The sequence below is a fragment of the Dermacentor silvarum genome, chromosome 9 (genome assembly GCF_013339745.2).
Source record: "Dermacentor silvarum isolate Dsil-2018 chromosome 9, BIME_Dsil_1.4, whole genome shotgun sequence".
NCBI classification, from domain to species: Eukaryota; Metazoa; Arthropoda; class Arachnida; order Ixodida; family Ixodidae; genus Dermacentor; species Dermacentor silvarum.
Genome location: NC_051162.1, coordinates 24,200,632 through 24,225,513, shown reverse-complemented (window position 1 = coordinate 24,225,513; position 24,882 = coordinate 24,200,632). Strand labels below are relative to the sequence as shown.

The 24,882-nt window shown below is 45.3% G+C and overlaps 1 long non-coding RNA gene and 1 pseudogene across 1 annotated transcript; one reads left to right on the top strand and one right to left on the bottom strand.

Moving 5' to 3' along the window:
- Nucleotides 1–498: 498 nt before the first annotated feature.
- LOC125940227 (uncharacterized) lies at nucleotides 499–4,819 on the top strand (annotated as a pseudogene).
- Nucleotides 4,820–21,562: 16,743 nt separating this feature from the next.
- Nucleotides 21,563–24,667, bottom strand: LOC125940228 (uncharacterized). Its single transcript, XR_007463452.1, has 3 exons — nucleotides 24,555–24,667; nucleotides 23,488–23,608; nucleotides 21,563–22,293 (listed from the first exon to the last, which is right to left on the bottom strand). It is a non-coding gene; the product is annotated as an uncharacterized LOC125940228 (long non-coding RNA).
- Nucleotides 24,668–24,882: the final 215 nt, after the last annotated feature.

Here is a 24,882-nt window from a genome sequence, read left to right as displayed (position 1 = left end):
CTATGCCAACTTCACGCCAATGCTACTGAAGCACTCATGCAGACAGTTGCAAAAAAAGCTTGATGCCCCAAGAAAAATGCGCCCACTCAAACCATGAAAGTTATGTGTAACTTGTCATCCTACAACTACAATGAACCTAAAGCTGCTGTTTTGCACAAGGGAACAAACACCAACACTGGTGCCTCACTCAACCCGAGTCATCTGCTCCGTGGAAGGTGCCGTCAGTCAGCTTCCTTGCGAAGATGAGGCCCGCACCTGCACTGTCAGTGAGCTCTGCAAATTACAGAAGCACAGCCTACAAGCTTATGTGCCTTAGTGTGAGCAAGGAACCCGTATGGGCTTCAAAACCCATTGGACCATTTAACCCAACCCAACGAGCCAAGCTTGTTTCGTGCGGAGAGAAGTTTCCACACGTACGCTTTTCCTAGAATTCTTTTTCGGCCCAGAACAAGCTTGGTTTGTTGTGTAGGCACATAAATAATGAAAAGGCATGTGTTGTGTTATCGTGTTTGTGCATCGTGGTGCTGACGCAGACGCACTTCGCTATCCGCGGTGACCCGGACTCGGACTGTTGGGCTTTGTGACGTCAATGCTTGGTGTGATAGTGGCTCGAGCATGTATATAAACAACCGCCCCTTGTTTCTTCCGGGGTTGTTAGATCGTTAGTTGTGTGACCGAATAAACATGTGTTGCACTTAGCACCGTGTGCTGCCTGCCGGCTTCGCCCCTGCGTAGGCGAAGATATAATAGTGGCGACGAGGATGGGATGCGTGTGAATCCGCACGGCCGACAGATGCCAGGCACTTTTGGGAGCGGAAGACTTCAACATGGCAGCGGCTGGCAAGTTCGAACCCTTCCTCGAGGACGGAGACGAGGATTTCGAATCGTACATCGATCGGTTCGAGCACTTCCTTCGGGCGACCCAGGTGAGCGACGACCTCAAAGTTTCGGTGTTGATTACCGCTATTGGGAAGAAAACCTATCGCACGCTTAAAAATCTACTAGCTCCAACGAAGCCCGAGGAGAAAGAATATGCGCAACTAATTCAAGCCCTCAAGAAGCATTATGCTCCGGAACCCATGGTTATAGCGGAACGTTTCCGATTCAACCGCCGGATTCAGCAGGACACAGAACCGGTGGCGGGCTTTGCGTTGGAATTGAAGAGTCTGGCTGCCTCCTGCAATTTCGGGGCATTTTTGGATGAAGCTTTGCGGGACCGTTTCGTTGCCGGGCTGAAAGACGAGATAACGCAAGCAGAGCTTTATGAAGAGGGCCACACTGACGTTTGCAGAGGCGTGCGAACTAGCTCGAAGTATTGAACTAGCCCGTTACGAGACGAAGAAATTCCAGCCGGAGGGGCAAGAACTGGGTGTCCACGCCGTACAACGACAAACTCTGAGTTCAAGGTCGGGACAGCCGCGGGGAGACTACATGGAAACCAGAGCAGCGAAAGAAACAACCGGTTGGGCTTGTTACCGCTGCGGAGCCACCTCCCACACCGACGAAAGGTGCCCGTTCAGGAAATACCGCTGCCGCGCCTGCAAACGAGTGGGCCACTTGGCAAGAGTGTGCCGGTCGTCCGGCAGCACAGCGCACTATGCGGAGGACAGTAGTGGTGAGGACAATCTTTTGCTGCAGAATGTATTTTCGTGTAACGAGAGTGTCCGAAACTATACTGTAAACGTACGGGTCGGGGGTCGTAATGTGCCGATGCAGATAGATACGGGCGCGTCTGTTTCTATCGTCCCCGAGACTCTCTATCAGCGACACTGGGCCGGGCGACCGTTGTTGCCGTGTAGCATAAAGCTAAAAGCTTATGGGGGAACGCCGTTAGCGGTTCTGGGCAAGCTGATGATGCTGGTAGAGCACAACAACCAGACAGCGACACTGCCTCTGATCGTTGTCCGTACGTTGCAAAAGAGTGAGACTGCGTTGCTAGGGCGAGACTGGTTGGAATCTCTTAAATTGGATTGGTTGAGTGTGGCTAGGGTGGCGATCGATCGAGTAGCTAGCTTGCTTGAAAGGTTCTCGGAAGTGTTTGAACCAGAGCTCGGACAGATAACGGATTGTCAAGTAAGCTTGTTGCTGAAGGATGGCACAACACCGGTCTTTTGTAAACCTCGACCGGTGCCCTTCGCACTCCGAGATCCCGTTTCCCAACAATTGAGGGCCTGGAAGAACGCAGGGGTGATTGTTCCCGTCCTAAAAAGCGACTGGGCCACGCCGCTGGTGGTGGTTCCAAAAGGAGACAAAACGGTCAGGATTTGCGGAGACTACAGAATGACGGTGAATCCCTGCTTGCGCACCGATCATTATCCGCTGCCAGTCATGGAAGATTTGTTTGTAGCCTTGCATGGGTGCAAATATTTCACTGTGCTGGACCTTTCAACCGCGTATCAGCAGCTGCAGTTGCACCCTGACTCGCAGTCTTTGCTCACGATAAATACGCACATGGGGCTGTTTAAGTTTACGCGCCTACCGTATGGGATAACCAGTGCACCCTCGATATTTCAGGCAGTCATGGACGATGTTCTAGGAGGCCTAGATAGAGTCGCCTGCTACCTGGATGATGTGTTGATTGCCGGGGAAAGTTTTGAGGAGAGTTGGAAAAAGGTGGAAAGCGTGCTGACAAGGTTCAAGGAACGAGGCATTAAACTGCGCAAAGAAAAGTGCAAGTTTTTCCAAACATCGGTGGCGTATCTGGGTCACGTGCTGGACGCAAATGGCATTCGGCCATCCGATGATAAGGTGCGCGCTATCAAAGACGCGCCGACACCCAAGAACAAACAGGAGCTTCGAGCATATTTGGGCATGCTCAATTTTTATGCCAAATTCATTCCGAACATATCAGCAGAGCTGAAACCATTGTACGAGTTGTTGGGCGAAAATGTTAAGTGGAAATGGACGGACAGGGTGGCGGATACCTTTAACAGATCTAAGGATTGGCTTATGCATCCCAGAGTACTAACATACTACAATCCGGATCAGGAACTGGGTATGGTATGCGACGCCTCGGCATATGGACTAGGGGCGATCTTATTCCATAAGATCGCGGGGGTCGAAAGGCCGATAGCGTTCGCATCGAGGACACTAAGTCAGGCAGAGCAGGGCTACGCCCACCTGGAGAAAGAGGCTCTTGCAGTGATTTTCGGTCTAAAGAAGTTCCACAAATTTCAGATCACCAACCCCTGGTTGGAATTTTCGGGCATGGCAAGCCAATCCCTACAATGGCAGCAGCACGGATACAGCGGTGGGCCTTAATCCTTGCAGCGTATGACTACCGATGGGTCTACCGAAAGGCAAGCGAAATCCAAAATGCCGATGCCCTTTCACGGCTACCGCTCCGAGACAAAGCAGAGGAGTCAGAGGGTGTTTATTTCTTTTCGGTGCTAGACGAGGCTCCATTGTCTGCAAGGGAAATCAGATCGGAAACGCGTAAAGATCTATTGCTGTCCAAAGTGTTGTTTTTTACGCAGAACGGGTGGCCTGCGCATGTGTCGGACGACGATCTTTCACCATACTTCGTTCGCCGTAACGAACTGTCGGTAGACCAAGAGTGCGTAACATGGGGCAATCGCGTGGTTATACCCACTTCGTTGCGACACAAGGTTCTAGAAATGCTGCACGAAGGTCATCCAGGGATGACTCGAATGAAAATGCTGTCAAGGAGTCATGTCTGGTGGCCTCGCTTAACGCTAGACATAGAGCAAGCGGTGAAAGAGTGCATCACTTGTCAGTTGTCACAGAATGCGGCAGCTAGAGTACCACTAATGTCATGGGGCTGGCCAACGCGTAGATGGCAGCGAGATCATCTAGATTTTGCGCAAAGGGACCAGCATTTCTTTTTGGTCTTAATGGACGCTCATTCGAAGTGGGTTGAGGTGTTTGTCATGACAGCAACAATAAGCGAAAAGACGGTAGAGAAATTGCGAGGTGTTTTTGCGGCCTACGGACTACCCGAGGAGATCGTGACCGACAACGGGCCCCAATTCACATCGCAGCACTTCGGAACATTCCTGAGCAGGAATGGAATTCGTCATTCCAAATCTCCTCCCTATCACCCAGCTTCGAATGGTAGCGCCGAACGGTGCGTTCAGACCGTCAAGAAGGACTTGTTTAAACAGATACTAGACGAAGAAAGAAAAGGAGACAAGAAGTCCATACAACATCGCATAGACCAATTTCTCTTCAGTTATCGCAACACCCCGTCCAGCACCACTGGTGAGACCCCGGCCCATATCTTCTTGTCGTGGCAGCCAAGAACCAGGCTGAGTCTGCTGCACCCTGAAATGGAACAACGCATGCGCGAAAGGGGAGAGCAGGCGAAGCTCCACGCAGACCAGAAACGAGGGCCATGGAGAGACTTTAGGGAAGGCGATCAGGTTTTGGTAAAAGTCGGACGACGACAAATGGCTGTTGGGTACAATTGCTCAGCGGTGCAGCGCATGCACGTACATTGTTCGCGTCGGAGACGAGGACCGGTACGTTCACGCTGATAACCTGCGACTGCGTACATTTCAGGAGAACCGGAGCTGGCTTAAGGCGGCGGGAACAGTACTGGACGGGCCGAGAGTGGAAAACAAGGGTCCGCTCTCTAGGGACACTAGAGAGCCCACCTCGACCAGCACGCCTACTCGGCTCAACGATCAGGACCCACCAGCATCGAACTTGACGTCACCAGCAGTTGAATCGGCAGGGCCTTCTACCGAGCCTTCTCCGGGCCTTCTACACGACAGCGGTCCGACGCTCGACAGTGGTCCCCATAACGGCGACCCCTCGGGACAATCAACACCGCAGCTTCGACGTTCTACCCGGTTGAGGCGACCGCCAGATCGGTACGTGCCGTGAGACGAAAACCTCGTGAGGGGAGAGGAGTGTTGTGTTATCGTGTTTGTGCATCGTGGTGCTGACGCAGACGCACTTCGCTATCCGCGGTGACCCGGACTCGGACTGTTGGACTTTGTGACGTCAATGCTTGGTGTAATAGTGGCTCGAGCATGTATATAAACAACCGCCCCTTGTTTCTTCCGGGGTTGTTAGATCGTGAGTTGTGTGACCGAATAAACATGTGTTGCACTTAGCACCGTGTGCTGCCTGCCGGCTTCGCCCCTGCGTAGGCGAAGATATAATAGCATGCATCGCTACCTGTGAAGAAAAATCATGCAAAAATGCATGTAGAGTACACAGGTGCAGTGCCTATAACATACCATTATTGCGCAGTAGATGCTACATCAGCTAAACAAGCTAAATGTATAAATGACAGGCTGCGTGACCACGCAAACTTGATGTGTGGGTCAGTTGGCATTAGTATTGCACTGCTTTCTGTGCAAGTGCACCAATATTTAAAAACTACTTGATTGTGGCAAAATATAAGGACCAGAGCGCTTCAGAGAAATGTGAAGCTTTCCGTATTCATATGATGGGGAACCAGTGTGTTAGCTCCCCATCAATAGAATTATTAGGCATTGAGACTGCTTATCATCACTGTAAAACAAATCGCGCTAGCTATGCCATGCGCCCTTTTTGTATTTGTGTGAGCAACATGCATTCAGATTGATCTATTCCACCCCTTTCGTCTTTTGCACCATATCGCTATGCGAGTAAAAACTGGACTTTTTCTTGGTGAAAGACTGCTAGTTTAACACAAACTAGCTCCATGGCAGTTTGCAATAAAGGAGTAAAAGCATCCTTTGAAAACATGCCCATAAAGAACAGTGCTAAAAGAGCTCTTTAACAAAAGAACATGAGTGTATCTGTCATAAAGGCCAACTCTTGTGTTTTTTACTTAACATATTTTTCAATACCAATATTGAGGTGTGAGCTCACCATATTATATTACCTTGCCAATGAAGCAAATCACAGTGGTGCTTGACTGTCGTGGGAACTCGGATGTGAAGATTGGCACCGATCTTACACTTCATCTCCAGGCCCAGACATACCTATAGCAGCATTAAAACAAGTGAGCTTAGTGCCATAAGAGAAACAACATAGAAAGTGACACTGTGAACAAAGCAACCTTTATTAGGCATAAACAGTAATAAAATGCCGACATTGTACCCATAGCTAAGTTGACTTTGAACAACATAGCATGCACAGTAAGGAAGATCTGATCTATGAGCCATCTACTTGAAGATTACTCGAAAGCCCCTTTTTGCCGCCCCCCTCCCCCTCATGCACAGATGGCTGTCTGGCTGAGTAAACCTGGTTTATCCCAGATATAGTGTAAGCAAGCGTTGTCACTTGGGGGGGGGGGCAATCTTATTATTATTGCAGAACATGTATTCTTACAATGATGTTAAATTTTTTCTAACGCTGGCCATCCTGCAGACCCTGCAACATTATAGCATCGATAAGGCTTATCGTATTACCCGATAAGGCTAACCAATAAGTGTCCCAAGAAGCACAACTCCGGATTTCTACCGGGAAGCATTCACTACATTTTGACAAACATGCTTCTATAGCTTCAACCCTATTTTCATCAACATAGTACAAGCTTCAAGCATCTGCACAAACTTAATGCAAAAGGGTGCCATTAAGAATATCACAATAGTTTCCTATCCAATTCAGCCTTTAAAATAAACACTGGCAAGTTCTTTACAATATGTCTAGAACAAATGAAGCTGTTCTGGAATTGAATAAGCCTTTTCCATACATGCGAAAATCACCACCACTATGACTTGCTTATGGGCATTTTGTAGACAAAAAACAGCAAGCACAAGAGTTGAAGCTTAGGCAAGTCGGTAAGAATTCATTTTGGTAGTGCTCACAATGAACACGTGTGAGGGAAATAAGCGACAGACAGAGAGTGAAAGCGTGCTGTGCTCTATCGCACTGTCTGACCGTGACTTCCTTGGTATGCGTGTGCTGTGGATGCCCCATCTGCCTGTTCCTTATCTCTTTAGTATGCGTGCACAGTGAATACCATTGAAAGGAACATAGAGACGAAATAATGCTACAATGAGCAAGAAACGTGCCTTCCGATGCAGGTCATCCTTATGCGACACAATTTTCTAGCAACATCCTAAGCCTGCTATTGCACTAATTATGGCTTATTTGAGCTGCTGTGCAATGATGATCATATATGTTGTTTTCTGGCGCAAGGGCCAGCTATGGCCAAAGAGCGCCAAGACGTGGTGTACCGAGTGAGCAATGGTATGATCAATGACAGTGGGTAGGTGTAGGGTGGCTGTAAAGGGGCCTAAAATTCTGCGCACTAAAGGTGCGTAAAATACAAAATTAATAAGATCATGACAATGATGTGATAGGGCGCAATGAATATGGTATAAAAAAATCTGTGAGCGATACAAGGCACTACTGCCTCACAGGGACCCTTAGAAGCAAGAGCCTGGAGGAGAGTGCATTTCAAAATGCTGTCGCAGCAGCGTCCTCTGAAAGAGGACGCTGCTACGAATCTCTCGGGCGAAGAACTTGCAAAATGTCGATGTCGTTTAAAAAGGCTAAAACTGAGTCGTGCTGAAATACCGGGTCATTAGCTAAAAACAACGCTGGGTGAAGGGGTATGTTCTCTCTATAGGCTTGAACAAAGTGTTTCTTTCTTTCAGGTTCTATTAATGGACACTGTACTAGGATGTGAAGTACAGTAAGTGCTTCCCCGCATCTAGTACAGGTTGGGGGTTCGCCTCCAGACAGCAGGTAATTATGCGTGCTGTAAGTGTGTCCTATTCTGAGCCTACAGAATAGGACATCATTTCTTCTAGATTTCGTGGTCGATGGCCAGTTTCCTAAATGGGGCTTAATTAAATGGAGCTTGTTATGAGTCTGGCCGTCCCACAAACGCTGCCAATGGACTCGAAGTCTCTTGCGTAGATATGGCTTCATATCATGAACAGGGACGGGCATAGATGTGTTGCCAGCTTTTGCCTCGACGGATGTGGCAAGCTGGTCTGCCAGTACATTTCCCTCGATGTCTCGGTGTCCTGGCACCCAGCACACCACAACATGCTGCCCAGATGCATAAATACTACATATGAATGAATAAAGCGATATTATTATGGGATTTTTGTGCCTTTTAAGAGATTTTAAAGCTTTTACTACGCTCAGCGAGTCTGTGTAGATGATTGCTTTGGGTATTTTCGAGTCCTTGATATGTTTAAGAGCCGACAGTATTGCATAAGCCTCTGCTGTAAAAATGCTCGTTTGTGGGTGCAGGGCGTCGGCATCTGAAAATGATGGGCCAACCGCTGCATAAGAGACGCCAGCATGAGACTTTGATGCATCGGTGTAAAATTCCGGACAGGAGTATTTATGCTGCAGTTCAAGGAAGTGCATTCGAATGTGTGCAACGGGGGCGTGCTTCGTAACATGTAAAAAGGACAAATCACACTCTACAATCTGCCACTGCCACGGTGCGACCTGTATAGTGGGTGTCATTAGACGATGTTCAAAAAGTGGGACATCCATTTCCTCAGCCAGACTTCTCACACGCAACGAGAAGGGCTCTCTTACTGCAGGGCGGTTATGAAAGAGGTGGGAGCTGGACAAATCATTTACGGTGGAATATGAAGGATGTTCACTGTTTGCGTTCACTCTAAGGAAATATATGAAAGCTGTGTAGGTCCTCTGCAAGTGGAGGGACCACTCATTGGATTCCACGTAAAGGCTTTCTACAGGGCTTGTCCTAAAGGCACCTGTAGACAAGCGAATACCTAGATGGTGGATGGGGTCCAGCATCTTCAACGCGGTTGGGGTGGCTGACTGATAAATTATGGCCCCGTAGTCTAGGCGTGTTCGTATGAGGCTTTTATACACGTTTAAGAGACATTTTTTGTCGCTACCCCATGTAGTGTGTGACAACACTTTTAAAATATTCATTGTTTTCATGCGCTTGTTTTTTAGATATTTTAGGTGTGGTATGAATGTCAGCTTTGTGTCAAGAATTATGCCTAAGAATTTATGTTCCGTTTTTACAGGTAGACTCTGTCCTTGCAGGTGAATGTCGGGGTCGGGGTACAGTCCTCTCTTTCGAGAAAAAAGGACGCAGGTGCTCTTTTGTGGATTTAGGCAGAACCCATTCTCGTCTGCCCATTTAGCCACCTTGTTCAGACCAAGCTGAACCTGCCGCTCACAGATGGCAAGGTTGCACGATTTAAATCCAATCTGTACATCATCGACGTACGTTGAATAGAACATGTTGCGTGGGATGCATAGACGCAAGGAATTCATTTTTATAATAAAGAGAGTGCAACTGAGCACCCCACCCTGCGGCACTCCGGTTTCCTGCACAAAAGGTCGTGATAAAGCATTGCCAACTCGAACACGGAATGTGCGATTCAGCAGATAACTTTCAATCACATTTAGCATATTACCACGTATACCAAAGTGGGAGAGGTCTCTCAGTATTCCGAACCGCCATGTGGTGTCGTATGCTTTTTCCATATCGAGGAAAACAGAAAGGAAGAATTGTTTGTGAACAAAAGCTTCACGTATCTGTGCCTCAATACGTATCAAATGGTCAATGGTGGATCGACCCTCGCGAAAACCGCACTGGTATGGGTCAAGCAGCTTGTTTGATTCTAGGAAATGTATCAGACGACGGTTTATCATTTTCTCAAAAGCTTTGCAGAGGCAGCTTGTTAGAGCTATGGGCCGGTAACTCGATACGGACGATGGATCCTTGCCCTGCTTCAGGATAGGGATCACTATGGCCTCTTTCCAGGCAGAGGGGATCTCGCCGGAGGTCCATATAGAGTTATAGAGACAGAGAAGGGTTTTCATTCGTTTCAGAGGGTAGGTTTTTCAACATGTCATATAGTATACGGTCAGGGCCTGGGGCAGATTGGTTGCAACAGGTGAGTGATGCATGCAGCTCTGCTAGGGAGAAAGGTAGGTTATATGGTTCGTTTCCGGTGCTCTTTCGGTCCAGTTTTTGTTTTTCTATTGCTGATTTGTATCTTTTAAACGCTGGAGAATAGTGTGATGAACTGGAAACATGTTCAAAATGTGCACCCAGATGGTTCGCTTGGTCCTCCAGGCTGTCTCCCTGTCTGTCTACCAGGGGAGGCGGATGTGTTTGTCGTCCTCTTACTCTATTCACCCTGTTCCAAACCTTGGCCTCATCCGTGTACGAGTTGATACTTGATAAAAATGTTTGCCAGCTGTCTCTCCTGGCTTGTCTGCGTGTTCTCCTACCTTGGGACTTGATTTTCTTGAAACTGACAAGGTTTTCAGCAGTAGGATAATTGCGAAGCTGCCTCCATGCTCTGTTCTGCTGCCTACGTGCGTTCCGGCATTGTTCATTCCACCACGGAACACGGCGTTTGCTAGAAAGACCACTTGTTTGGGGAATACACTTAGAAGCTGCATCTATTATGAAATTTGTAAAATACTCGATGGCACCGTCAATTCCGAGCGATGAAATGTCAGCCCACGAGAGCTTACTGGTAAGTGTTTGGAATTTTTCCCAGTCCGCTGCATTGACCTTCCACCGGGGAGCATGTGGTGGAGATTCGTATTGTCTTGGCGCTCTCAGCAGTATTGGGAAATGGTCGCTCCCGTAAGGGTTTTTTATAACTTCCCATTCAAGTTCAGGTAATATGGATGGAGAAGCTATGCTGAGGTCTATAGAGGAAAAGGTTTTGTTTGCAAGACAATAATATGTCGGTTCTTTTTTGTTAAGCAGACAAGCACCGGATGAGAAAAGAAAATCTTGAATTAGACGGCCTCGCGCATCGATGCGAGCGTCGCCCCACAGACTGTTGTGTGCATTGAGATCGCCAAGAACAAGATAGGGCTCGGGCAATTCGTCTATCAAGGACTGAAATTCGTGTTTGTGTAAGCGGTAATGTGGGGGTATGTATAGCGAGCAAATGGTGATGAGTTTGTTAAGAACCAGTCGAACTGCCACTGCTTCAAGGGGTGTTTGCAGCTGCAAACGTTGACATGCTATGCTTTTGTGAGTCATAATGGCAACACCGCCTGATGATGCGAGACCATCATCGCGATCTTTACGAAACGTAACATACTGTCGAAGAAAGTTTGTATGTGTCGATTTTAAATGAGTTTCCTGTACACACAGCACTTTTGGATTGTGTTTGTGGAGAAGTTTTTGCACATCATCGAGGTTCCTAAGAAGGCCTCTGATGTTCCATTGTATAATTTGTGTGGCCATACTGAAAGTAAATGGGTGCTGTGTGTACTAAAAACAAAAAGGAAGTGTTGCATTAGATTACAGAGCCCTTTCCAGGCCCTGTAACGCAGGATTTGTCTTTTCTGAAGCGGTCGAGGGAACCTCGCCGCTCCTTAGGCGCTTGGTGCGCCGTCGGGTGGGTGTGGTGTCCATTGCCTCTTGTGAGGCGCCGGACACGCGCTCTTGCGAGCGAGAAGTTTCACGAGAAAGTCTCGCCGCGAAGGACGAGACATTTGCGCCCACCAGCCCGGATGTCGATGGGGCTGCCTTTGGGCCTGAGCTGCGCCGGCTGTTGCCAGCACCAGCAGGGGCCGGTGAGGGTGAGGCAGCCTTGACTGCACCCACCGTGGGAGCTGCTGGCGGGCCTGCGGGTTCGCTACGCAAAGCGCAGGCTGCCACCGAGGACTGTTGTGGTGCCGGCAACCCTAGGGTAACCGGGCGTGTTCGCTGGTTGGGTGGAGTAGACTTAGCTCCTTCCACCCTGGGGGCAGGAGCCACAAGCGACAGCTCGCTGCGCGCGAGCATGGGCAGGTGGCAGTAGCCGCTGCGACGCTGCCCCTTGACGCGCCGCATCAGCATATGTGGTAGTGTGGAATGGTGAGCACCTTTTACGTGCTTCCCTGAACGATATGTTCTCGCGCACTTTGAGAGTGATAATTTCTTTTTCTTTTTTCCAGTTAGGACAGGATCTCGAGTAAGCTGGATGTTCACCATCACAGTTTACACAGTGTGGTGTCGCTTCGCAGTTATCTGAGGCGTGACCTTGGACTCCACATTTCGCGCATGTAAGTCTACCACGACAGCTCTGCGAGCCGTGGCCAAATCTTTGACATTGGAAACATCGTCTTGGATTAGGTATGTATGGTCTGACAGCTATCTTAGTGTATCCGGTTTCTATTGTTTGTGGCAGATCGCAAGTGGCAAAGGTCAGGATCAGGTGTTTTGTAGGAATTTCTTTATTGTCTCGTCGGATAATGATACGCTGTACATTGGTTACATTTTGCTCTTTCCAGCCCTCCAATAGTTCGGTTTCGGACAAGTCAATGAGATCTGCATCAGAAACTACTCCGCGTGCTGTATTCATAGAACGGTGAGGTGAAACGGTAACAGGAATGTCTCCAAATGCCACAAGCTTATTGAGTTTATTGTGCTGCTCTTTATCACGGATCTCAAGCAGGAGGTCCCCGCTCGCCATTTTGGTGACTTTGTAACCTGGGCCAAGGGCGTCAGTCAAGCCTTTTGCGGCTAGAAAAGGGGATACGGTTCTTGCTGGTTTTTCGGTCTTCTCACTGTGAACTACTTGGTAACGGGGGAAAATTTCTCTTGGTCTGAATAAGCTTAATAGTTCTTCTGTGCGTCCCCTCTTGTGAGGGTGACGATCAAGTAAACGGGGAAATGCAGGCGTTCCCATACTGGTTTGGTTTATTTCGGCAGCAATGGCGGCCACCCACCACGGAGCCCAACTAGGGGACGCTGCAGCACTTAACGCGTAAGGCTGCAGGCGCCAACCGTACATTGCCACTATAACCTAATATATTATACCCAAGGGAGGGCACATACACAAGGTTAACCCAAGCCGCCTGTGAAAATTAGGAAGTGACGGAAAAGAAGAGATGATAGGAGAGTAAAAGAAAGGAGATAGGAAAGCAAAAGGTTGGAGAGGGGGACAGGAAAAGGCGACCACCGGTTTCCCCCGGGTGGGTCAGTCCGGGGGTGCCGTCTACGTGAAGCAGAGGCCAAAGAGGTGTGTTGCCTCCGCCGAGGGGCCGTAGAGGTCCAAACACCCGGCATCGACTCAACCCCCAGGATCCCCTTTTCCCCGGACACGGCTAAGCCGCGCACGGCTACACGCGGGAGGGTCCAACCCTCATGTGCTCGGGTACGTGGTGTCGCAACGCACCAAACGCCTGCTTACGCAGACGCCCCTGCGGGGGAGCTGCTGTACAAGGCAACAGTTTGCTTTTACAGAAGAGAAATGACATTTGTTCAATTATTTCGACAAACTTGTGGTTATGCAGTAATGTGAAAAGGTGGCATCATTAAAAGCCACCTTAATTTTTGTGTAAAAAATTTAATTACACTATGGGGTTTTACATGCCAGAACCACACTCTGATAATGAAGCACGCCGTAGTGAGGAACTCCGAAATAATTCGGACCACCTGGGGTTCTTTAACGTGCACCTAAATCCAAGTACACAGGTGTTTTCATATTTCACCCCCTTAGAAAGGCAGCCGCCATGACCAGGATTTCATCCCGAGACCTCGCGCTTAGAAGCTCAACACCATAGCCACTAAGCAACCATGGCAGGTATGCAAAAAAAGAAAGCATACAGTCAACTCCACAGATCAGGCTAGGTATGAATAAGCAACAGTCAACACGCTGAACCGTTGCATGATTGCTTTGCATAATGGTTGAGGTAAAAACAATTGCTGAAACATTCCAGATGCACTCAACACGATTTGGACTAGACAGCATACCAGAGTTAAAAATGTTGAAAGGGAAATGTTTAGAGTAGTGCTTTACGGCTGCAATGGTTTTTATCACTGCGCCAGTGAGCACAGTATGACTGAGGTAGCTGCTGAAAATAATAGATCCTCTTTATGACTTTTCAGGGGCTGATTTGTATGGTTTGTTGCATGCTTCAGGAATTTACTTATTTATTTATACACATACCTCATAGGCTCCAGTTGGAGTATCGCGTGAGGTGGTAGGAAAAAGTTTCTGAACTAAAAATTAGAACATTCAACAAAAGAACTCAAACAAAAGAAGAAAAAACATACTCTCTCACAATGTGGCTGCAAATCAGGCAGCTAGCTTATAAAAACAAAGCAATTAGAAACAGCTTCATACTGGTAGTGCTTTAGGAGACAGAATGTTAAATTCTGAGCTTCGAACACTTTAAGACACCTTTTGTGGCCTTTTGTTCTGAGGTCTGACGGAGAGCATTATGGGAATCAATAACCCCGCTCCCCCCCCAAATCTCTTAAAAATGTAATACACAATTAGGACAACTTACGGAAATATATTTAAGAACACAGAATCTGCGCACGCACGTATGTTAGAAGAGAGAGAAACGGCAGTCTACAAAAATGCATAATAAAGCTAACCAAAGCCCTACAGCTTTTGTCGGGCAAATCATAGCAAGGCATGAAAGGATATGCGTGCCTCACAAGATGGTCGCTAAAAATTGTCACAATGCATTCAGTAGGGAGCACATCATGCATTTCTACAATAGCCTCCAATTACATTTAACTCAGAGGAGGCTACTTAAATGAATTGATTAAACTGAAAGTAGGCCAGATTCAAAATATGCAATTCAAGTATACCGAAAGTGCAAGTTATGAATATGGCATATTTATAGCAACAGTGCTGTACATAATGTCATAGATGCCAACCTGTGATCTTTATATTTTGTAAAAATTCTGCAGACAAAAATTTTTTATTGGCGAGATAGCACACATTTTTAAAGCTTCCTCTCAGCACCCACATTGTTGCATTGATGCACACATAATTAACCATTATTTAACTTGAGATCCAGCACACAAAGCAGCAGCGAACTTGAAACACCAGAACTGTCAACACTGTTTTATATCACAGAGCGCATTTTGCTGCTGCCGATATAGCCTGTTTAATGAATTTATCTGAACAAACTGGCCTAAAGCAAGTGCCCCCTCTGGTATACTCGTTAGATAACTTCACGAAAAATTCGGGAGAGTTGACAGGTATGAATTATACCAACAAAACCTACAGCTTGTGCAAGTGGCAGGGACCGTTTTGCACACACCTTGTCGCAGCATGCAGATCAGATGCTTTGCTGTGCTGTTCCGGCTGCAGAAATGCCTTAGGTTCCTATGTGGTGTAGAGAGATGCCTCTGGTTCACGAAATATTGAAATCCCTAAACAATAAGAAATGTTCAATTTACTGTAATGCCTGCTGAAATTGCAAGCTTGCGAGTTAACAAGATCATGTTACATTCTGAAAAGTCTCATACAACCAACTACACGAAGCTGCATCTGGTTGTGCAAACATCTTATTGTTACATCACGGGTGGTTATTTAACATGAAATGAAACTGCAGCAAACATAAATCTACTATCAAAAGCTTCACACAAACGCACATCTGTAGTAAGTGAAATGTGAATTGTACTACGAAGAAAATTCCTTAGCACATGAAAAGTGTTCCAAAATCGAATTTCTTTATGCGGTGGAAGAAAGCACTGTCTCGAAGGACGATGCACTGGTAATTACAAGAACAAGACCCTATGTTTCAGTAGAAAAAAATCGATGAAAAAGAAACACTGCTGTTGTAATCTCAGCTTCTCTGAAATAATCGAACATTTACAAACACACGAAAACACACAGGACACCCCACTCAAGAAATACAGCCTGTCTGGCGACACTATATGTAGGAGAGAGAATTCGCATACAAGCTAAAATCTGGCCATGCGTCAGACACAACAATCTAGTACCATCTCGCGCAGCCGTTAGCTGACATACAGCTTCCCGCATTTTTAACTATGTCGCACCAGCATACTATGAAATCGGTGTGCGTCGTCCTGAGAAGAGCAGCTTAGCAGATGACGCTTGCGCTGGAGAGTGCTATGCACCTCTGCTTACTTTTGTCGGTCTCGCTAAGTATCGCCGTTGAAGGCACTAAAATGGCCCATGATCGACGCTCGCGCGATATAGTTACAAATACGGAAGGCTGCATTTCTAGAAATACGTATACAGAAATTATGTACACAAGCAGTAACTTTCCCTGCTTGAATTTTTTCTTAACCATTCAGGTCAATCACCGGCGCTAGCACACGTTATAGCAGAAAGCAAATACATGATAAAGCTCCTGCAACGTCCAATACGTGTCAGGACATTTTTCGTGAAACTGTTCGCTAAATGTGCACTGCGACATGAACGAGCAATCGAAAAACACATTTATCATTGTGGTCGCTTGATACATTCCTGATAGGTAGCTACTTAATAAATCAGCTGCAATTCCTCGAATTCCATAACAAAACAGCTTTTTTAACATAGTTATATGATTTATTCGATCGAACGCTTTTGAGAAGTCAATAAAAACACCCAGTGTTAGCAGTTTATTCTCAATTTTCCGTAATAATAATTCTTTTTGGTGCAATAAAGCCACTTCCGTTGATAATCCAGGTCTAAAACCGAACTGAGATGATATAATAAGTGAACGTTTATCAAGAAAAGTAGAGAGTCTTGAGTGAATTAACTTTTCTATTGGCTTAGAGAAGAACGGCAAAATAGATGCGGGTCTGTAGTTTCCTAGATTATTTCTGTCGCCACCTTTAAACAAGACTTAAGCTAACTTCATTTTCTGAGGAAATATGCCGGTACTTAAGACAAGGTTATAAACGTGGGTTATACAAGGAGTGATGATGTCAAGGACGAATATTACTGGTTGCACTTTTATGCGATAAATGTCTTCACATCTGGTTTTTTTAAGCGCCGTGAATGTGTTAAATACTTCACTACAGTCTGTTGGAGTGAAAAAAATTGAAGACTCGGATGGAGGGGGCCTCAAATAGTCATGTATAGGATTGTGGGAACTCTGAGGAAGTGATGTGAAATACTCGTTAAAAACGTTTCATAACATTTCTCCGTTTAGAATTTTGTTATCTATGGTTAACTCTTTCAAATCTGTAGTCGAAGTGCGATAAAAGATAACTGAAGAAAGCTGCTGCCATAAATGTTTGCTATCCTTGATACCATCACCCAAGCAACGCAGAACGTTCCGTGAACGTTGCCTACTTGTAACAAATGTCACGCAACGTTGAACCAAGAAATGTAACGTTACATGTACGTTACTGGCTGCACGTTGCAGGCATGTCATGGTTATACGTTATAACAACAGCCAGTGGCTTACATTGCATCAACATTACAAATCAACATCCAACTAACGTTTTAAACATAACGTAAAGTCAACATCAAGAATATATCGTCTATCCAACGTCCATTAACGTTAATAATGACATTTTGGCTTGGTGTGTGTATTTTGATTCAAAATGGCTAATGAAACCTCTCGTATTGCGAGTTGCTATACATGCCCCGCTATTACTGCAATGTGAGCATTTTCATTTCATGATGTATGTATATATATATATATATATATATATATATATACATATATACATATAATGTGCACGTCTGTATGTAATGGTATACAGAAGGATTGTGTGTGAATAGAGAAGATGAACATTAAAGGCACTGTTTAGGCGACCCTTTTGTTTCCGTCCGCAACCTCATGCTCGAGTCATACGTACAAGTCGACAGCATAAAGACCTGGCATCCACCTCATCAGCCACACATCAACATAGAAGTATTCAACAGCACACTGTGAATCCCATTCTCAGAGATCCCCCATTGACACTGACGAGCATCATGACTGAATCACCACAAGACTTGGACATACCCAAGTAGACCGGATCAGTAGACAATGGGCCCGCGGAAGACTGCTTTCACCTATTTGAGCCTCAAGCATTTACTACATCATGGTGGGAATGGAACATGGTCACAAACTTCAATGAATACGTCACTGGTGAGACCCTCAGCTTTTACCTTATGCACATCTTCAAAAATGATGCGTCATGGAAGAAAATCAAAGCAGAGATGATTAGTCGATTTAAAGTATATGCTGCAGACCCCTCGATCATTATCCAACAGCTGGAGTCATTGCAACTGGGTCGCAGCGGTAACCCATAATATTCATGTAGCTATCATCATCAGTTCCAACCAATACCACGTATGACTAGATCGTCAACAACTTTCTCATGTAGTGATCCTACCGAAAAGACGAAACAGAATTGCACGCCTACTATGATTTCACCACACACAGTGGACAAAGTAAAGCCTTTGTTCACTCTGACATACAAGTTGCTTTCCTTAAAGACCCAACCTTCTATCAGGTTTCACTTTTGTGCAGGAATCACCAACATGTGTGCCTTGATCACGCTATCCTACTCCTAGTCTAAGCCCGGGCATAAATGGTGCTTTTACTAAAATTTACATCTGAATTATTCTACCAACGTGGTGTGGCTATCTATGATCGCCGTATAAAACTGGGGCAAACATTGCATGTCTAAAACGTACAAAAGCTGGCATAACTGTAATGAGTGACATGCATTCATCTGAAATGTGTAACATTGCAAGTATGGGCCAAGCTAATTTAAACATTGCAGAGTTTAAGTAGTCCTGGCACAATCTTTTTCTTATGCGTGTGTAGCTGTCAATCAGTTAATTACACTATGAAACTTTATATTGCTTCTGTGCACAAGAAATATATTATCCTTAATGCGAACATTTTAAAATAACAAAGGCAGTTTGGCTCCACGATTTCGCGACATCATGGCATGGTAGATCACAAGCAAATGATGCGCGCTCCAGTTTATGAGTAATCCATGCCGTTATTGTGCTATTGAATGCCGAGCATGTCAAGGCCTCTCTGCACCACAACATTGGCCTTTCTTTCTCGGCGCACATTTGATGTGTGATGGGAGGAGCCACTTGGAAGGTGAGGGTGATGCTCCATGTTCCCTGAGAAGTACCAGTAGAAAAGTTTGTAGAGCAGACTCATTTTGTGCTCAATGCAAAGAAATGTCTGAGAAGCATTGTGCTGCTGAGGTTGCGGGTTCGATCCTGGCCGTGGTGACCTCAGCAGCACAATTCTCATTCGGATGGGGGCGGAATACAAGAACGCATGTGTGGATTGGGTGCACTACAATACCTCAGGCAATCAAAATTAAGCCGGAGTCCGCAACCACAGTTGTGACTTGTAGAACACCAGAATTAAATTAATTTCAGTTAAGATGTTTGAGAAGGGTCAAAAGAATATTTTATTAGTGAAACAGGTCTTGGCATTCGTTAAGAATCGCTCAAAGCACACCCAGCTTTTCAACGGCATGGTGTGATCTTAAAAGCTGGCATGTGCAACCAGATTATAAAAATTAAGCACAAAATTCCTATGTCAGTGCTTCTTTACGTGGAAGCATAAGGGACACTTGTCTTTGAAGGCGTCATCTAAATCCTGTGTAAATATTAATTGATGAACATCAAATGGCTCTACATCTAAGGCAGTGGTTCTCAAATGGGGGATCCGCAAAACCCCCACTAACAAAAAAAGCAACCAAGTTTTTTTTTCTTTTGTGGCCACTGCAAGTCTTGAGACATTCTGGTTGGGGACTGGAGAAATGTTTTCCCTTCTACATAAGATGGCTGTAAAGCTTTTGTTGCAGTTTTATATCATATGCATGCAAGCATGCTTTTTCCATGCTTGCATACTTGAAAAGCAAATACAGAAACAGGTTGAATGTGACTCTGCTTAAGCGTGACTGCATCATGTATTGGCAAGCTGTCGAGATTGAGTTGAAGTGGCACTTTTGTTTGACCATTCTTTGCAAAGTAGCAATAAAAGGCACCTGTTTCACGCCTAATATTGTGTTCCCCAACACATCCATGGCTGAGAACCATGGATCTAAGGCAATTATAGGGTGTTAAGACAACAGGAAGCCGCAAGATTTTTGTTGTGCACTGTTCCTATAGAAACAATATAGAGAAACAACAAAACTGTTGAGCCTAGTGAAGAATTCATTCAAGATCCTTGTGAATTTGGCTAGAGGATATTCATGCCCAAGCCTCATCAGCGTGGTATCACTGATTTCAAATAATTTTATTTTGTCATTCTGCCAGAGTAAAAGTTCTTGAAACCTGCTAGGCTGCACTTTAATTTAAAACCAGCACTTTATTAATTTTTACATACCACACACCTTTAGCAGCGCTTGAGCTAATGCTGGTCGTAATCTACTATAATTTAAGCCACATGGCCATTGTCATCGCATTATTTTTATATGGTCCTACAATATATTCCCACTGTGTACAATTGAAATCTCTGCCAAGGACAACCGAAACAGTACGATTGCAAACTGCAGAATTCCCCATCTGCGGAGGCGGCTGGCTGATTACCGTATGAGGTGCTTTGTGAGCTGGCATTGATGTCTAAATCTCAACTGCTCTGCAAGCATCCAAAACAGGCTTTGGAATACACTCTTACCACAAGAAGAGAGACTATATAATGAGTGTTGCCTATGAAATATGGCACACCCATGACGAGGGATTGGCCAGGATTCTCCATGAATGCAACAACAAATGGCTTCATATCCCAACTTAATTGATAGTATATAATACTGATGTGTAACAAAAGTAAATGACAAACTAAAAAAGTGACCAGGTCTACTTATGATTGAGCCACAAAAAGAAAAATGGAAACATGTTAATAGTATCAAAAAAAGTGCCTGTGATCCTCCCAGTAGCAACAATATGATTATGCACCAACTAACAATACTCTTCAGACACTTCCCAAGCTGTCACACCATTATCTACAAAATGCTATGGCCAACATGAAAAATGCATAGCTGTCAACATGTTTTTCCAGCTGAATATGTTCAGAGAAAAAGAGAAAATTATTGTATTCCATATCCTCACATGAAACACTTAACAATATTGTTACAAGCCATTCTTGCACATTGAAGAAGGCACTAGCAAGGTGGTGATGGAAGACAATTGAAGAAGCACTCATGTTGTTATTTCCGTTGCAATACAAACCTACACTTGCTCACTTGAAAGTGTCAGTGCACAATTCGACACGGTAGAAAACTAAACGGCACCATGTACTGTTATGAAGAACACGGAACAGACATTCCAAGGAAATGCAAATACAGCAAGGAAGTATTCGCTGTTGCTGTCAACATATTTGGCCAGTCTGAAGGGTAACATTAAATTCAAAAAAACCTACAGGCCCACTATGCAATTCTTTTTTCAAACTATGCAAATCTGCAATCTGTGCAAGTCCTTATTGACCAGGAAAAGAAAAAAATATTTTGAGCATTTATCGAAAAATAAATGTTGCAACAATTCAGAAATGTATCCTTTGTACTTTCTAGTGACATACGGATAGAGAAAGTCGGCGAGCACAGTTATTACATAAGACACATCTGGATCTTGAACTCATGGCAGTGCTGCAGGGCAAATACCACTCTCATACCTCTGACAGGCGTCAGTTACAATACTGGGTTGGAAGGAAAACCTTTCAAGTGCTCCTTCAGAAGTCCAAGCATGTGACCGGTAAGTAGTTTAGCATGACTAGGGGGAAAATATAATCAATTTCACAAATATCACAACATCCAAATAGTGGCACACCGCTTTGATTTTCAGCTGACAACTATTTTTGTTAAAAGCCTCGGTGCGTAAATGCAACCTGAGGTAGCTAGGTCACATGAAATTGGAAAATATAGCGGCTAATGTAACACTGAAATTTGCTATCTCGTGGACATGAGCGAAAACTTAATTTGAAAGGGTTTGCTCGAAAGCAATGCTTTCACGGACGTTCGAATAACCTGAACGTAGCCCCCGAGGGCTCCGTGGTCGCTGCGCATGCCTGAGTTGAGAGAAGGTGAGAAAGGAGAACAACTCTCCTTTGCCGGATGCGACGTCACATTGCTTTTTTTTGTGCTTTTTGAAATAGCTACTCTCGAACGTAGATCAGTCACGAATGTCGGGTGTCGGCTGCACCACGCTCTGCGTGCGCTATTGTGCATGTCGGAAAGGCCCAAGCGTGCGCGATATTCTTGCGAGCGCAGTTTCGTGGGCTTGGACTCCGTGACATTTGCTTTCGCCATATGTGAATTAACAGCTTGCCGACAGGTCAACCGCCGCTGTACTTCGGTGAATACATTGTTTTTCGTGATCCTGAAATAGCAAATGGTGCGTCGCTACGTTGGCGGCTTCAATCGAGTGCGGTTGCTGCGCATAGCAGGTGGTTTAATTGCGCAAATACGTGCTACATTATCGGTGTAAATAGTGAAAAACTTAGGCTGTGAGCCTTACTACAGTCAGTCAGTCGGTTACCACATGTTTCGCTGTTATCCACTGCACATTTGTTCATATCCAATAACGATCTGCTTCAGATATCTCTGTTGAAACGGTCTCTTCAAAAATCTGTTGATCGTGCAGCTTATTATATTTCTAGTCTTTTTCAGTCGGCCTTTTTTTTTTCGCTTACGACTCGCGATGGGCAGCAGCGTCCGTGCATGCGTCCGTACACATGTGCACGGCGCTAAACTGGATGCACTACCTGCAAGAGAGAATGAGGGAGAGTGAGCTTCACGTCACTCGAGCACCTGCTTACAAATGTTTTTTTTCTTTGGGCACAGCATCGAAGCTGTGATTGAGGTAATGCCCAGCACCATATCGAATACAAAGCACAATACACCAAAATAGAGAAACCAAAAACAATTGCACGCACAACGCGTCACCAAAGCAAACAAAACACCTGCTTTATATGTTGCATATGAGCTGAAACGAGTGAATCCCAAACTCTGCGAGTGTCACATAACATCTGAAAGCATTAGCTGCTACGAGAGAACCAGTGCGGTTAATCTGGCGAGCTATGCACACATCTGTAGCCTAATGGGCAAAGAATTGGGCTGCTGCACTAGGGACTCGCGTTCAATACCCACCATCAGGAGCATTACTGATTATTAATGAAGCTACCTGGGCAGGTGTACTAATAAATTCGAAAATAGATCATGATAATGCTTTGCATTAAGAGACAACTTGCTGCCGGTTGGAGTTTAACCAACATTTTCTGTTTTGCGCTTGCGATGCTCTACCAAGTGAGCTACGTCAGCAGTTGTCCCAATGTCCATTTTCTTGGATAGTTGCACATGTGTACCAAACTTTGTCCTGGAAGTGCTAGGCAGCAGAACTAACAGCCATGATGGCAGATGTGAAGTATCCTTTAAACCCCTGACATTAAATACAACATTATCTTAAAAGCAGGCAACTGGCCAATGAACACTCGTGTTCTACCTTGAGGCACTAAGGCTGCCAATGCCGAGACATTTGCATTTTATGAGCGACAAAAATCAGGGGAACCACGGAGCTCAATTTCTTGTTAGTAACAAGCACAGACAACGAAGCAACAGTGGCTGCATAGAAAAATGGGCTAGAGCTCACGACAAGCATTGGCAACTCACAATAGAATTCTTTCTCTACAATTTATTGTCTCAAGACACCTCGAAGCAAATTTTGTGCATTATACTTTTAGTACGTATTTTGCGACTGCAAATTTAAATGCGTGTAATACTTTGTGGCAACTTGGAACATTTTAATGTTTAGCATCTCCATACTTTAAATCTGTGGACAAGCTTTGCCACCATTTTAGAACAATAATTATCTGGTGTCATACACGATGACTCAAACCACTATTAGTTAAAGCAACCTTTAAAGGAGCAGAAGCATGCCCTTAGCAAATAGATATACATACCAGGTTTAGATTGAGCAAACTAAGCAGTACTTGTGGCCACTTGCTTTCAACAAGGCAGAAACAGGTCAGATGTTGACAAAGACAACAAATATAAGGTGCGGCCGAAAGAAATAAGCAGAAGCTGTAAAGACAGCAGCAGCACAGTGAAACAAATTCGACAAATGTGCACACCGCAAGCGTTCCTGAGGAAAATACACAACATCACTGCCGCAGTTAGAAGCAAATCCTCCCCTATACAAGAGAAAAGACAAAAAAAAACAAGATTGTTTTGCTGTAAAAGCACGTGTGTGGAGTTGTTTGACATTATAAAAACAGCACAGACAACAATTAAGGCAGACAAAGTATTTGTGTCATCTGCCTTCTTGCTGTTTTTACAATGTCGATTACGGTTGCAAAGGTACGCACATGATCTACGAACAACGAAAGCAACAGACGTGTATAGAAAGGTGAGCTGAATTCATACACTCATATACGTTTAATTTTGAAGGTGCCCGTAAAAGCGACAGCAGCAGTAAATCGGGTTTGTTTAACAGCTTGCTCACAACGTACACATTGCACGATTTAACTTCACGGCTCTCAAAAGAGCTAAGAAGCTGTGGGTGAAAGAAATACGCTTTCGTTATCTCACTGCAACAAATGAAAGCCTCTGACCGCGGTCAGCGCAAGCAGTGAGCAAGGTAATTGAATGCAGCAGCAAGGTTATTGAATTGCATGGGTAAATAAGAGGCGCATAGCGTAGTCATCCCATAGAGATGGAGAAACAAAGACCTACGCACGAGATATATACCAAAGGACGGCAGTCACCGATAGAGCTAGTTGAGTGCATGCATTTTCCGGCGCGTGAACGCTTCCGCCGTTCGTTTTACATCGGGGTAACGCGTAGGAACTGTGATAGTACTTGTTGAAGGCACGAAAGAATAAATTATCCTGCGATCACTACGAACGAGACCTGCGACAACCGTTTCGTGCTCCTTCGAATTTCGAGATCACATGGGCCACAGCTCAAATGCGCAACCGGTTGTTTTTACAAGTGTCAGCTAGAGAACGGGCAATCGCACGACACTCACCTTTGCTCCAAATGCGTCGCGGCAGCTGAGCAACAAATGTCATCAAGCCCAACCCTGCAATGTCCGCAATTTCAGCTACTAAGCAAGTGCAAAAAACCGAAACTTGAATGCTCACAATGCGCGCGAACGAGGCGCGAACCATAGTGTCTGAGTTCGAGAGTAGCTATTTCAAAAAGCAAAAAACAAACAATAATGTGACGTCACATCCGGCAAAGGAGAGTTGTTCTCCTTTCTCACCTTCTCTCAGCTCACGCATGCGCAGCGACATCGGAGCCCTCGGGGGCGACGTTCAGTAGGCGCTAACCACTACGCCACGAAGCGCACATGA